General features: G+C 40.9%; 1 long non-coding RNA gene across 1 annotated transcript in view; it reads right to left on the bottom strand.

Annotated features, from left to right (window-relative positions):
* The window catches only part of LOC144890965 (uncharacterized), a 282,263-nt gene extending 270,704 nt beyond the window's left edge, over positions 1–11,559 (bottom strand). Inside the window, exon 1 of the long non-coding RNA XR_013622615.1 lies at positions 11,174–11,559. This is a non-coding gene — a long non-coding RNA (uncharacterized LOC144890965). The remainder of the gene's footprint in view (positions 1–11,173) is intronic.
* Between the last annotated feature and the right edge of the window lie 1,739 nt (positions 11,560–13,298).

The following is a 13,298-nucleotide window of genomic DNA, read 5'->3' as shown; positions in this document are numbered from 1 at the left end:
CGAGGAGATTTACATGAAGAAGACAAAGATTATGTGGTTGATGATGTTGGTGTTATTGACTTTAGTTCGTTTTATTTGTAAATAAATGGAGGAGAGAGTGAAGGCATTCCCTAGGATTCTTTATGTTTAAAAAATAAAGATTGAAATGTATATGTTAAAAACCAAAAAGGTTTTGATCCTCTGTCGGAATTTTTCTGATAAATAAATATGAGTTATTGTCTCAAATGTAAAAAGAAAACTAAATCTAAAAATATCTCTTATGTTAAAGCTAAAAATAATAGAGTTTATCAAAAAGGAATATGTCAACTGTGTGGCTCTAAAAAGTGCCAATTCATCTCTCCTAAAAGTGGAGGAGACATACAAAAGTTTCTGTCAGGAAGTAAATTTACAACAACTGGAATTCCAGGGGAATTACACCTTCCAGGGTATTCTTTCTGTGGTCCAGGAACAAACTTGGATAAAAGATTAGATGAGGCTGACAATCCTAAACCTTGGTCGAAACCTATAAATAGGGTTGATGAAGTGTGTCTGAAGCATGATATTGCTTATGGGAATACCACTACATTGGATGAAAAACATGAAGCAGACAGAGAAATGTTGTATAATTTGTCTTTGATACAAAATCCAACGTTGAGAGAGAAAGTTGATAGGTTTATTGTGAAAAAAATGATAAGTGCTAAATTGAAACTTGGTCTTGGTTATTCCCCAAAAAACTATTAAACTCCAATGATGTCATCAAGACTGAGGGGCTTTTGGCGAATGAATTACATAAACCTATAATCACAAAGTTTAAAAGAAGGAAAGTTTATTCTAAATACACTGACCACATATGGTCCGCTGATTTAATCGAACTAAATAATGATAAGGGATACAGGTATGCTTTAACCATTATATTGATTTGAGGAGTAGATTTGCCTGGGTTGTTCCTTTGAAAAACAAAAGGGGTAATACTCTTATGTTAGCTTTCAGTGGAATATTTAGTAAAAGTAAAAGAAAACCAAAGAAGTTATGGACTGACGAGGGAACAGAGTTCTATAACAAAATATTTATGAAATTTCTTAAGGGGGAGGATATTAAATTATACAGCACCTTTAATGAAGGAAAGGCAGTTGTTATTGAGCGTTTTAATCGCACTTTGAAAGAGAAACTATATAAAAAATTCACACAACTCGGTTCTCAACAATGGGTATATTTAATCCAGAATATTGTAGATAATTACAATAATACAGTTCATTCATCAACAAAATCAAAACCATCAGAAACATTTACAAAATTAGAATATGAAAAGGAGATTAATTTGAGAAAGCCCAAGTTCAAAGTTGGTGATATTGTAAGAATATACAGATGGAAAAGCCATTTTGAGAAAGGTTATACAAAGAGATGGACTAATGAATTATTTAAAATTGTTGATGTAATGGATACAGTCCCTTGGACTTACAAATTATATGATATTGTTGTGGATATGAGAATGGTTTTTTTTTTTTATTGTATAGTAAATTGTTGTAAATATCACCCTCTGTAAAATGTAATGATTCCTTGTAAATACCTCCGTAGTGTAAAGATAAAAAGGGCGTCTCGGTAGTTATTCCATAAACACCACATTGCAGGACCCGATAAAACCCTTGTTCAGTAGCTTATATCTTATTATGTGTCTTAGGGTAAGGCTGTGTCTCCCATTAATTTAAATACTCCATTGCACCAAGTGAAATAAGAGTAGATCCCCTTTCATTTCATTTCAATGGCCAACTGCATTTTGGGCGGTTTTCTTCAACCACCATTGGCCACGAGGCAGGGTTGGGGAAGAAAGGCGTGTCTCCACCTCGTCATAGAGGGGAGGAGTGAGTCAGCCCCGAACAACCAACCGAGCATGAGGGGTTTGGTTTTAGAGGGCGGAGGAAGAGCGATCGGGGAGGTTCGCAAAGGTTCAAGGGTGGGGCTATATATAACCCATGAGAGACGCCCCCAAGAGGATGCGCTTTTACAGAGACAAGGAGATGAGTCTGAAAAGAGAGGTCCATGACAAGACCTGAGTTGGTCGTCAGGGGTGGTCAGTGGTTGCGTTGAGTGGTTGCGTTGGAGAAAGAGTGGTTGGACAAAAGAAAGAGAGAGGAGAGAACCCGTCACGCCAGACCCCCCACCAGCGCGTCGGCTCCGACTGTGATCCGACCCGTGATCTGACCCGTGATCCGACCCGTGATCCCGCACACATGACAGGATCGGTGGCATCAGCGGCCGTCGAGGTCCAGCCCGACGTCCCGTGCGGGATCAAGCTCCAGCCAGCTCCGTGCCGTCCTCCCCCTCCAGCCACACACCTCCTTCCAGCCAATCCACTCTGCAATTCCCCGTGTGAGTCGTCTTTGTTTGTTCTGTCCTGGGTAGGTAATTAAGCTTGTATAAGGAATTCACTGTGTCACCTGCGTCTCATGTCCCTGTACATAATCGTGACTGCCCTTTTTGCTTATGTGTGTAAATAGTAATAAATCCCGTTACTCTTCTGTACGTCTTCTTCCTCTTTGCATTCGGTCGCTTTAGAATTTTCCAGATTGAGTAGCTGTGGCGCGATACGGCCAACGTTGGGTGAATCGGGTTTAGTGGGGAACAACTGTTCGGCTGTGGTTATACCTCCGCTCGGTAAAATAACATCTAATCCGCGGACCGTAACAAATTGGTAGTCAGGAGTTGGGATTCGAACCTGGGACTAAATTTATTTAGCCCAAATTTTGGACACAATTGTACAAGTACCGTAACAAATTGGTAGTCAGGAGTTGGGATTCGAACCTGGGACTAAATTTATTTAGCCCAAATTTTGGAACACCAGTTGTACTATTGGCGCAACAAATTGGTGTCGGGGAGTGAGATACGAGGCCCGAAGCGCGCTTAACGCGCTCAAAATTACGAGCTGCTGGAAATTTGTGTTTTAAAGCTAAACCCGAATTTTGAAATCGCGCCATGGCTGGTCAAGGCGACGGGATGCCGGTGGGAGAGATAAGCGGGGTGGAATCGACCCAGGACCTCGGGGAAATGTATGTGGAGGAAAGGGAGGAGGAGAACATAGGCAATGTGGTTGAGGGGGTATCAGACGCACAAAATGGCGCTCTCGCGCACGAGGTTACGGGCGCGCAAAATGGCGCCTCGCACATGGCCACGGCGCCCGCGACCGTAGCAGCGCCGCTGGTGGATTCGAACCTTTTTTTCCCTGCAAATGGGGGCCTATATGGACAAAATGAGGGACGAAGCGAGGGCTAATAGTGAAAAAATGGAAAACAGAATGATGGGGGCCCTTATGGGACAAATGGGAGACCAAATTGGAGGTTTAAAAAACAGTATGGAGCGATTGGAGGGACAAATGGGGAACCGGATGGATGCTCAGAGTGAGCAATTGGGGGTAATGAGGGACGAAGCGAGGGGTACCGGTGAGGGATTAGAAAAAAATTTTGAGGGGTTAGACAATGGGATAAAAGAGGTAAAGAATGGGTTAACGGGGGTGGAAAATAGAATGGCTGCCCAGGAGAATCAGTTAGAGGGGGTGAAAAATGTGTTAATGGGGTTAGAAAATAGGATGGAAGACAAATTGCGGGAAATAGGGGAGCAATCCGCCCGGGAAATCGAACAGATGGGGAACCAGATAGAGGAGGTGAAAATCGGGTTAGAAAGTAAATTGGATGCTCAGAGGGATGAATTGGGACAGATGAGGGTGGCATCTACAAAAGAGATGGAGGAGATTAAAGAGGGGATACGACGAGGTGTAAGTGAGGAGGTCTCGGGGATACGCGAGGAGGTAAAGCGAGGTGAAAAGCGTATGGAGAAAGAGGTGAGGAATAATACGGCTAGGTTACAGGGGGGAATAGAGGTTCTGACGGAGGAGGTGGAACAGCTGACGGAGGGACAAAAAGAACTAACGGGGCAGGTTCAAAGGAACACTGCGGTACTAGGAGGGTTAAAAGCGACACAAAAAGAAATCAAAAATGACTTGATAGCGACACAGAGGCAATGTCAGATGGTACGTGAGGGACTGGCAATGAGGTTGGAAGAGGTGACAGAAGTAATGGAGACGAAGGACCGGCAAGTGAGGACACACATAGAGACGGTCAAGATAGCCTTAGAGGACGAACTTGAGGAGACGCACTGGGAAATAAAAGAGGTGAAGCAAAAATTAGAGGAAGTGGAAGAAGAGGTGAGTGAAATTAAGAAGAGACGGACAGAAACTAAGAGAGAAATACAGGAGGAGGTGATGGAATATGTACAAGGTCGGTGCTCAACTCATAATGGTGTGCTCACTAACCAAATAAAGAGTTTGCAGGTGGTGAAGGAGGTGCGGAGACGAGGTGCCAAGGTGAGTGGCGATATACGAGGAAATGTATATGATGTGAGGGGAGCTTCGGTCGATTTTTTTTTTTTTTTTTTTTTTGTTGTATACAACATCGAGGCTCGTGAAAGAGCGAACATTAATCACACAGAAAGACAAACAGACACACAAAACAAATAACATCGGGAGCGATAGACAAGATGGGGAGAGAGGGGGAAGGACACAAACACAACATTTGAGAGCAGGGACCGAGAGACATGGAGACATCGAGAGAACTGTGGGAGGGAGAGGGCTTTGGGGGGAAGGCATGGGAAGGGGGGGGGGGGTGGGAGAGGTATAAAACGTATGGACACTGCCAAGACTTCCAGGAAAGAAGTTGGAATTTCAAACAAGGTGGATCTGGGGTGAATTAGTGGGGGTAGAAAAGATCAAGGTTTTGGATGGGGGAAGATAAGAGATGGTGGTGAACAGCTGTTTTGAAGACCTGGAGGGAGGAGTGTGATTGAAGTGAGTATGGGAGTTTGTTCCAGAGGCGGGAGAAAAGAGGAATGAAAGAGTGAAGGTGAGCAGAGAGCCGAGATTTCGGCAGTTTAACATCAGAGGGTGGCTGGCAGATCTTGTGCGACCTGTAGGAATATTTGGGGGACAGAGCACAGAGAGAGCTGGGGGAGCAAGGCCGGAGAGGAGTCGGTAGAAGACAGAAAGACCACCTACCTGCCTGCGGTGAGTGAGTGAAAGGCCCTCAGAGATAGCTTCATCGCGGGAGATTCCAATGATTCTGAAAGCTTTGGAATAAACAGCGTGAAGCCGAGCCAGGTGTGAGGCAGGAGCACCAGCCCATAGGGGAGAACAGTATTCCATTGAGCTGCGGATGAAAGCCTTGTATGTGGTGAGGAGCTCAGGTGTGCCTAGGAAGGACTTCGCATGACGGAGGATGCCCAGTCGGCGACTGGCTTTGGAGGCCAGCTTGGAAATGTGGTTTTCCCAAGAAAGATCATGGCAGATGGTGAGACCCAAAAGCTTGAGCGACAGAACTTCTTGGAGAGGATTGTTGAGAAAGTAGATGGGAGGGTTGTCCAGTCGATCTTTTCGGAGAGACATAGTAAGAGTGTGAGATTTGTCAGGATTGAAAGACATGTTCCACATGTTTGATCAGTCTGTGATTTTGTCCAGGTCTTCAGAGAGTGAGGAGGCTGCAGACTGCCGATCTGAGGGAAGAGGAATGGAGTGGCAGAGAGTGGAGTCATCAGCAAAGAGATACAGAGGATTTTCCAGAGAGTCGGAGAGATCATTGCTAAAGACCAGAAAAAGCACAGGGCCCAGCACACTGCCTTGGGGAACTCCAGCCTGAACGGGAAGGGGAGATGAGAGAAATCCATTCAGGGCCACACGTTGACTACGACCAGAGAGGAAGTCCGCAAGCCATGCATGGAGATTTCCATGGATACTGTCGTGGAGGTGTGTAGGGACTCAAGATGCCAATGGTCGGAAACAGGTTTTACAAAAGGTCATGACTTTATTAACTGGTTGTTCACTTCATTCCAATACCAAATAACTACCGTTTAACTCAATGGACCAGGTAACTCTATCCTGATAGTCCCTCTTTCGTGGCCGATGTCTTCTCCGCAGCGCCGTACTCGTGGTACGCGTTCATTCCGTCGGGCAGGGCTTCTGAGGATGAGTGCCCCTTGACTCAAAGTCTCTTCTGTTTATATGGGCAAACTTCAGTTAATCCTCTGTGCGCTGAAATCGTAATCCCTTCTCCGCAGCAATGTTACTCAGTCATCCTGCTCGCCTTCCTGGCACCAACTCGCTCCTCCCTGCTGGGAATTTGCTTCATCCTCTTTGCATCCCGATGAAAGACAATAGTACGGGCTTGGGAATGTGTGTTAGCCCGGGGTCATGCTAAAGCTACACAACAGGACTCCCAGCTTCGACAGGGCGAGATGCATTCCTGACATTCTTACAACCACCTGCTCGTACCTTGGTTCGTTACCAGTTCCAACCAATGAGTTACACTGAGTTACACTTCCACAATTCCCTCATCTTTTTGTTTTTTGTTTATATTAACCATTAATCTAAACATCAATATAAGTAAACAATCAATCACTACAAGTAAACATCAATACAATTTCCTTAGGCATACACCGTCATCCTGCAAGACTCTGATCACAAAACATTTCGTTGGTCATTGACTCCTTCCATATTGTTAATTCAATCTATTTCATTTGCATCACAAATATCTTTGTAAAACAACACTTCACCATCACCAAGATACAACAATTTTGCTTCACCATTTTCAAGTTTTTAAGGCATCTGCAACATCTGGCAAAAACGTTTCCCTCCAAACAAACGTTGATTCTTTGTTTGAAAGGAAGGGCTGATCACTTGTGTTTGAATTCAGGTATGAAACATTTTCTTCTGTCTTTATAAACACCTGCACTACTTCGTGTAGGATTTCGCTGTTGTGGTAACGGTGCGGAGTCATAGACTGACCCTGCTCTCCATGTAGCATTCTTGCCACTCTTGCTGTGAACCATAATGATTCCTTGAACAAGGCCTTCGCCCAGTTGTAGTCGACTTGCCTCCTCCCTCATTATGAGTGGGCAGCAAGTGTTGGTGTAATGTTGATTGGCCAGCAAGATGTGGAACAGGGATGCCGGATGCATCCACAATGATGTTGGGACCATGGTGTTCAGGTCATTCATGGTCCATACCAGGAGGAACCAGCAGAATCGTGCACAGCTGTTGTGACAAGGGCACAGCCGTTTTTGCAGCTACATGCTGGTTCCCCGGACGTTGGTGAAGTAATAACATATGTCCCCGCATTCCACAGAGGTTGCAGGTAAAATGTCGTTGTCCTGCAACTTCTGATGTGATGAATGTTCGAAGCCTTCGAACAAGAGTAAGTGATCGCCTTTCTTTCATATGTTGCAGTGTGATCCAGGCAAATGGTCACATAAATTTCCTTGGTGAAGGTAAGCATCCATCTCCAAGTTACACGGGAGAATGTCTTCATCATTCTTTGAGAAAGAGGGTGTATGCCACGATTAACTTCATTTTTTTAGCCACAAATTTTCTTTCTCGAACGTCTTCCCAATTCCGTTAGCACCCCCTTCAAATGTGATCTCGTCTTATCCTTATGCTCAGTCACATCTGAATCTGCTTTCCACACACACTGAATCAGATAGGGTACATCTTACCATGAAATCAGCATAATTATGTATATCTTCCGACAGTTTCACATTCAACAATTTGTTGTTTTCCCTTACAACATTCAAAAAGTTATATTCATTTATATGCGTCACACAAGTAATATTCAATCAGGTATGTATTTGACTACTAAACTAAGAATAGCATCCACAATTGCTTTCAGGTTAATATAGTTCAAAATTAACTCGCGCAGGTATTTTAGCACTACTCTAAGAAAATAAATTGTATATGATTACAATCACAAACAGGAATATCTAATTCCCACCAAAAATTTTCCCAAACCAACAAATTAAGCATAATGTATTATTACCATAATTCCTCCCCACTTTTCCTTTTCCTTTTTTTTTTTTTTTTTTTTTTTTAACAGTGTGTCACTCGTGGTGATATGAGTTCACTGATCTTGTAATTGACACAACTCATAACATTGTCGTTATGCCATTATCTTAATTCTACTGTATTCATTTGCAACATCACTTGATTTAATCTTTTAATCTCAGTATTTATGTCGCCATAAAAGTCTTCCTCTTGTGGTTCCACATTTCTTTCCTCATTTGTCACTTCATGCGTTATCATCGTGTTGTTGGTTACCTTATTCAAACAAACCGTCACTAAGGCTTTCAAGCAAGCCACCACTAAAACAATTGCCAATATAACTACTAAACCAACAAACAAGTCTGCTACTCCTTGTATATATTCATACCTATGACATAATTATATGTCGATGACATTCAACATTATATACCAAACTAACAAGCTTCCTAAAAGGTAAATAAAGAAAATCCCTTAATATGTAACATAAATCAGATTATTTGTCTTACCCTGATCCCCCTATCTCCCAGGGTTGAACTCAATCCCCTGATCATGAGTGTAGTTGTGATACATTTTTTCACTCATGTTGTATTAATATCAGCAGGTAATTGTATGTCATGTAGGCAAATAAATGTCACTATCCCAAGTAGGAATATCACATGTTGAAAATGTAATGTTTATCAATGCAAGGGGTGTTAAAATGTAATTCAAATGACTGTAAATCATGACTATCATTTATCTGCCACTGAATGTTCTGCTGGGCTGCTAGGTGCAGCCTCATTTTCTGTGGGATCGTCCACCTTAGCCCCATGTGCTTGCTTGCAATGAGAGGCATGAATCCAACTTTCTATTTTGGGTCCATTTTTTTTTTTTTCTATTCTTATCAATCTCCTATGGTTTATCATTTCGTTCCAAGATACCGCAACCAAAGGTTTTAAACAAAGCTCTACCAAACTATTTCCAATGTGAACAAAAAATGCCAGTGAAACAATGATTCGAAGAATTAACTTCAAGGGGTCAATAAATTTATTCTATAACCAGATCTAATTTTCCCATCCAATAGTTTGCCTTGCCACATGTCATATTATAACACTTTAATAAACCTTCGAAAAATGTTTCCCATCTCAACAAATTTCCTTTTTACAAATAGCCATGTGTAACTTACGTATTTAACTACAATTTCCTCTCAATTTGTTTGGCCTAACTGGCCGCAAAAGTGGCTGCCAGCATGCAGTACCGTTTTTTATCTACCAAGGAAGTGCTCGTCCACACAAGACCTCTACCAAAATATTGTTTGTAAAAACAAATCTGGGATTTCTGATTACATGGATGCACTCTCAGGACATTTTCAGGCTGCTGTTAACAATCCACTATGATAAATTAATTCCTTTACCCACAATCAAATAATTAGTACAAATTGAGGATATTATCCCTCTGACATTCATTTATAGATTCATTATGTTGGATCTAATATATATATATATTTTTTTTCCCAATAATTTCGCACTGCTGTAAGGAAGAACAATAGCTCTCATAAGTCTTAGTAATATCGTAGTTAATTTACCCAGCATCGAAGAATTTATTTACTATCCATTCTCATCTGTTAACCAGTGACTTTGCTTGAACTCCAGAACTCAAAACTCACAATAGTTCAAACCAGCAAAATTTCCTTTACTATTTTCCCATATCATCTATGCCTTATACACATCCATACATACAGCCCAATTTATATTCTGATAAAATTCAAGTTTATATATATATAAAATCCGTGAGCAGAGTACTCTGGGAAGTCAGTGTAAGACCTCTCCAAAATTTGGCTAATTTTGTACTCCCACATTTTTTATGAATCTCATATCCATAAATAGCTTTGATTCTCATATAAATTCTATCACAATGGAATCCCAAGATTACTTCCAATTTTTACTATTAATGAATAGCTGCTCATAACTCAGCAAATCAAATCTTTATTCTCCATCTCCCTTGACAAAAGTGATAATTTTCATAATCAAATTATATTTCTATTTTTTATTTTACGAATTCTCTCGATATGCGATCCCATCCCCATGGAACTATCTATTTTCAGACAAGGCACACTGTCGGTGTCAACAATCTTGTAAGATTGATACACAAAAACAAAAACACTGACACACAAAATACCCACACACACATGCATTATGCGTATTTGTTTGCGTTGGAACCCTTATTTACAGATCCGGATGGGTGTCAACTTTATTTCAATTTCTCAAAATTTGTCCTTCAATTTTATAAGCGCTAATACACAAATGGACCAAAAGGTTTATTCTTAGAAAACCCCTATGACGTCACATTGACATTACCCTTTCAGTTCCCACAATAATTTATCCAAATTTGACTACCCACCCATTTGTATGTCAGTCGACCACTGACCTATCAATCGTGTGGAACAATAGTCCGAAATTCCCACCTGATCATGATGTGACTCTTGTCACTTGGTTTGCCAAAAAAAATTGCAAAGCAATTGTTCCAAACTTTGTAAATTTAAAATTTTGTGCCCAACATAAAAGATCCAATTTCGGCATTTGATCAATTAATTATCAATTTGCTTACAAGCAAAAGAAAAATGAATAATTCTTGCTCCGAAAACTTTTCAGACCCAAGAATCATCGACAGTTATTCATGTTTGTCCAGTAATCTAATTTGTTGAGGCCAATCGTCATTTGGGATTTGTCGCAATGAAGGCCTAATCATTGTCTGAGGTATCGGTCAGCACTGGTACCCTTGATCTTGGTTTACCCTATGAACTTGTCTTCCTTTTGGTATACGGACATCCTCATTTCCAATGTCCCATCCGTCCACACTTGAAACACCGGTTTCTGTCGTTGCCTGGTCTGTGCACCTGTGCACTTGTATTGCTGGGCTGCATCTCTACATCCCTGAGTTGCCACTGCAATCTCTCGTTATCTCCTGAAACACGAAAAAATTCTCTGTACCGTCCTTTTTGGGGAGACAACTGGAAATCAGATGGGACAACTGTCACTTTCATTCCTAATTTCGAGGGCAGTTGTGCATTTGTCTCCTCCACTGTATCCTGTATCCTTTTTATTTTAAGTTCTAGATCCGTTATCCGTTCTTGCTGTTCCCGTTGTCTGGATTCACCATCCCAAAGATGGAATGCAAGCCAGTCTACCGTTAGATTCTGTCTCTTCCTGGCTTTCAATCTTTGTTCCAATCTTTCCAATCGACTTCGCTCAAATGTACCATCTCTTGGAAACTCCTCATCATGTCCCTTTGTCCACAAATACCAATTCTCAACCTGCCTTATAGCTTCGGCACCGTAACGGTCGTACATATGATGTGTACAAGTACCTTTTTGTGGAATCTCTGGTTGTCCTTGTGTATTCTTGCAGGCTCCATTTCCCATTCTGCCTTTTATCAAAGTAGCGTTGGATGTGTTGTAGTTTGTTCCTCTAAAGCTTCACTCGTACCTCCAGGAAGGATCTCTCCACCTGTTCAAATGGTGATTTCCAGAGAATCTCTCTCACCTGTGGCTTTTGCACAATCCAATCTCACAGATCAGTATTTGCAGATGAGCCAGAGGGTCAGTATGAAATGGGTGAATCCTCAGGTGTCCGCTCTGTTGAAGGGGAAATCACACAATGGTAACCGCACATATATATCTATATATAAACTCACCACCTTGCTCAATTTTCCAAGGTTGTCTTCACATTGATAATATCTCACAAAGATATCAAAGCTTCTTTCTTGAGACCGCATTTTCATCAATCAAACAATCAATATATTCAATTCAATTTATTCAGTTCAATTTATTCAGTTAAATTTATTCAATTAAATTTATTCAGTTCAATTCAATTATTCAATTTCAATTAATTTATCAATATTCATCAATAAATCAAATTAATCATTTTGGATGACTCCTTGCATAAGCCCTTTCCCCAATGATGTCAGGACAGGTCCATCTATTGACTGAGATCGAAGCTCATCGGTCGTCACCTCTGGTTCATACCTCATGTCAATTGACGAATCACTGTTCTGTCCTAGGGTCATATCTGACCTATTTTTCCATTTTGCCTGGTCTCCACAAATTTTCTTTGCAACCACTAAAGGCAACTCATCCTTCATTCGTGAGACCGCCAAAATGGATGGCAGATATTAAAGTTCTTTGGGAAAAATATCTCATCATTTTTCTTTTAATAGCACCCAAATCTCTTGGCAATATAAATTTCGTAAAACTCCTGAAATAAGACTGTAAAATTCCTTCAATCATGCTAAATTTTGAAACTCCATCGCTTGTAACACCCAATTTATCCCATAGGGCTTGAAAGTTCTTTCCCAAGTTCATGCAATCATTCTGCATTTGAACCCTATGATATCATTCATAATAATCATCATGATTTTATAGTCATGGTCCTATCATAATCATCTATTTAAAACGAACATTTCCTTTATCACCACAGCTATGTGGTATAATCAACAATATAATAAAACTGTACATAGCAACAGGCTACCTCATGGCCACTTAGTATACCTATTGACAATAAGTCATAACAATATCGAATAAATCATTGAACAATTAAAAAATCGCTTCTACTGCTCCAGCCGCAGCATTCGTCATTTTGTCTGCTCATCCGCATGACCAAAACGAAATAAAGGGAGCTCAACCATTACACAGCGCTTTTAATGGCGCATGCCATAGGAACTCAACGCAATTTCGACTCGGCCAGAAAAACGAGCAAATTTTGCAAGATGTTAACTGGAATTAGCCGTGAAAATATATACAAAATACACAAAAATACACACCCACAAAAATAAACAACAAAACCCAAACAAACCCAAGGTCGACCATCTTACACAGTAAATTACATCATTTCAGCATCGTATTGATTGCTGAAATATTCCAGGGTTTATACACACCTTAAAAGAGGTATGCTTTGTGGTGTTGCCCCCTCCCACGTTTATTCCAGGGTTTATACACACCTTAAAAGAGGTATGCGTGGTGTTGCCCCCTCCCACTTTTAATTACTCATTAAATTACTCATTAAATTACTCATTAAATTACTCATTAAATTAACTTACATCGTTTCAGCATTGTATTGATTGCTGAAATATTCCAGGGTTTATACACACCTTAAAAGAGGTATGCGTGGTGTTGCCCCCTCCCACTTTTAATTAAATTACATCATTTCAATTAAAAAAACATCGCTTCTACTGCTCCAGCCGCAGCATTCGTCACTTTGTCTGCTCATCCGCATGACCAAAACGAAATAAAGGGAGCTCAACCATTACACAGCGCTTTTAATGGCGCATGCCATAGGAACTCAACGCAATTTCGACTCGGCCAGAAAAACGAGCAAATTTTGCAGGATGTTAACTGGAATTAGTCGTGAAAATATATCCAAAATACACAAAAATACACACCCACACAAATAAACAACATTTATTCCGTTCAACAGAACAAACATTTCCTATATCA

This window comes from Myxine glutinosa, chromosome 2, assembly GCF_964187855.1.
Source record: "Myxine glutinosa chromosome 2, kmMyxGlut1.1, whole genome shotgun sequence".
NCBI lineage: Eukaryota > Metazoa > Chordata > Myxini > Myxiniformes > Myxinidae > Myxine > Myxine glutinosa.
The sequence above is the reverse complement of the archived record's forward strand: the minus strand, read 5'-3'. Positions and strand labels throughout refer to the sequence as shown.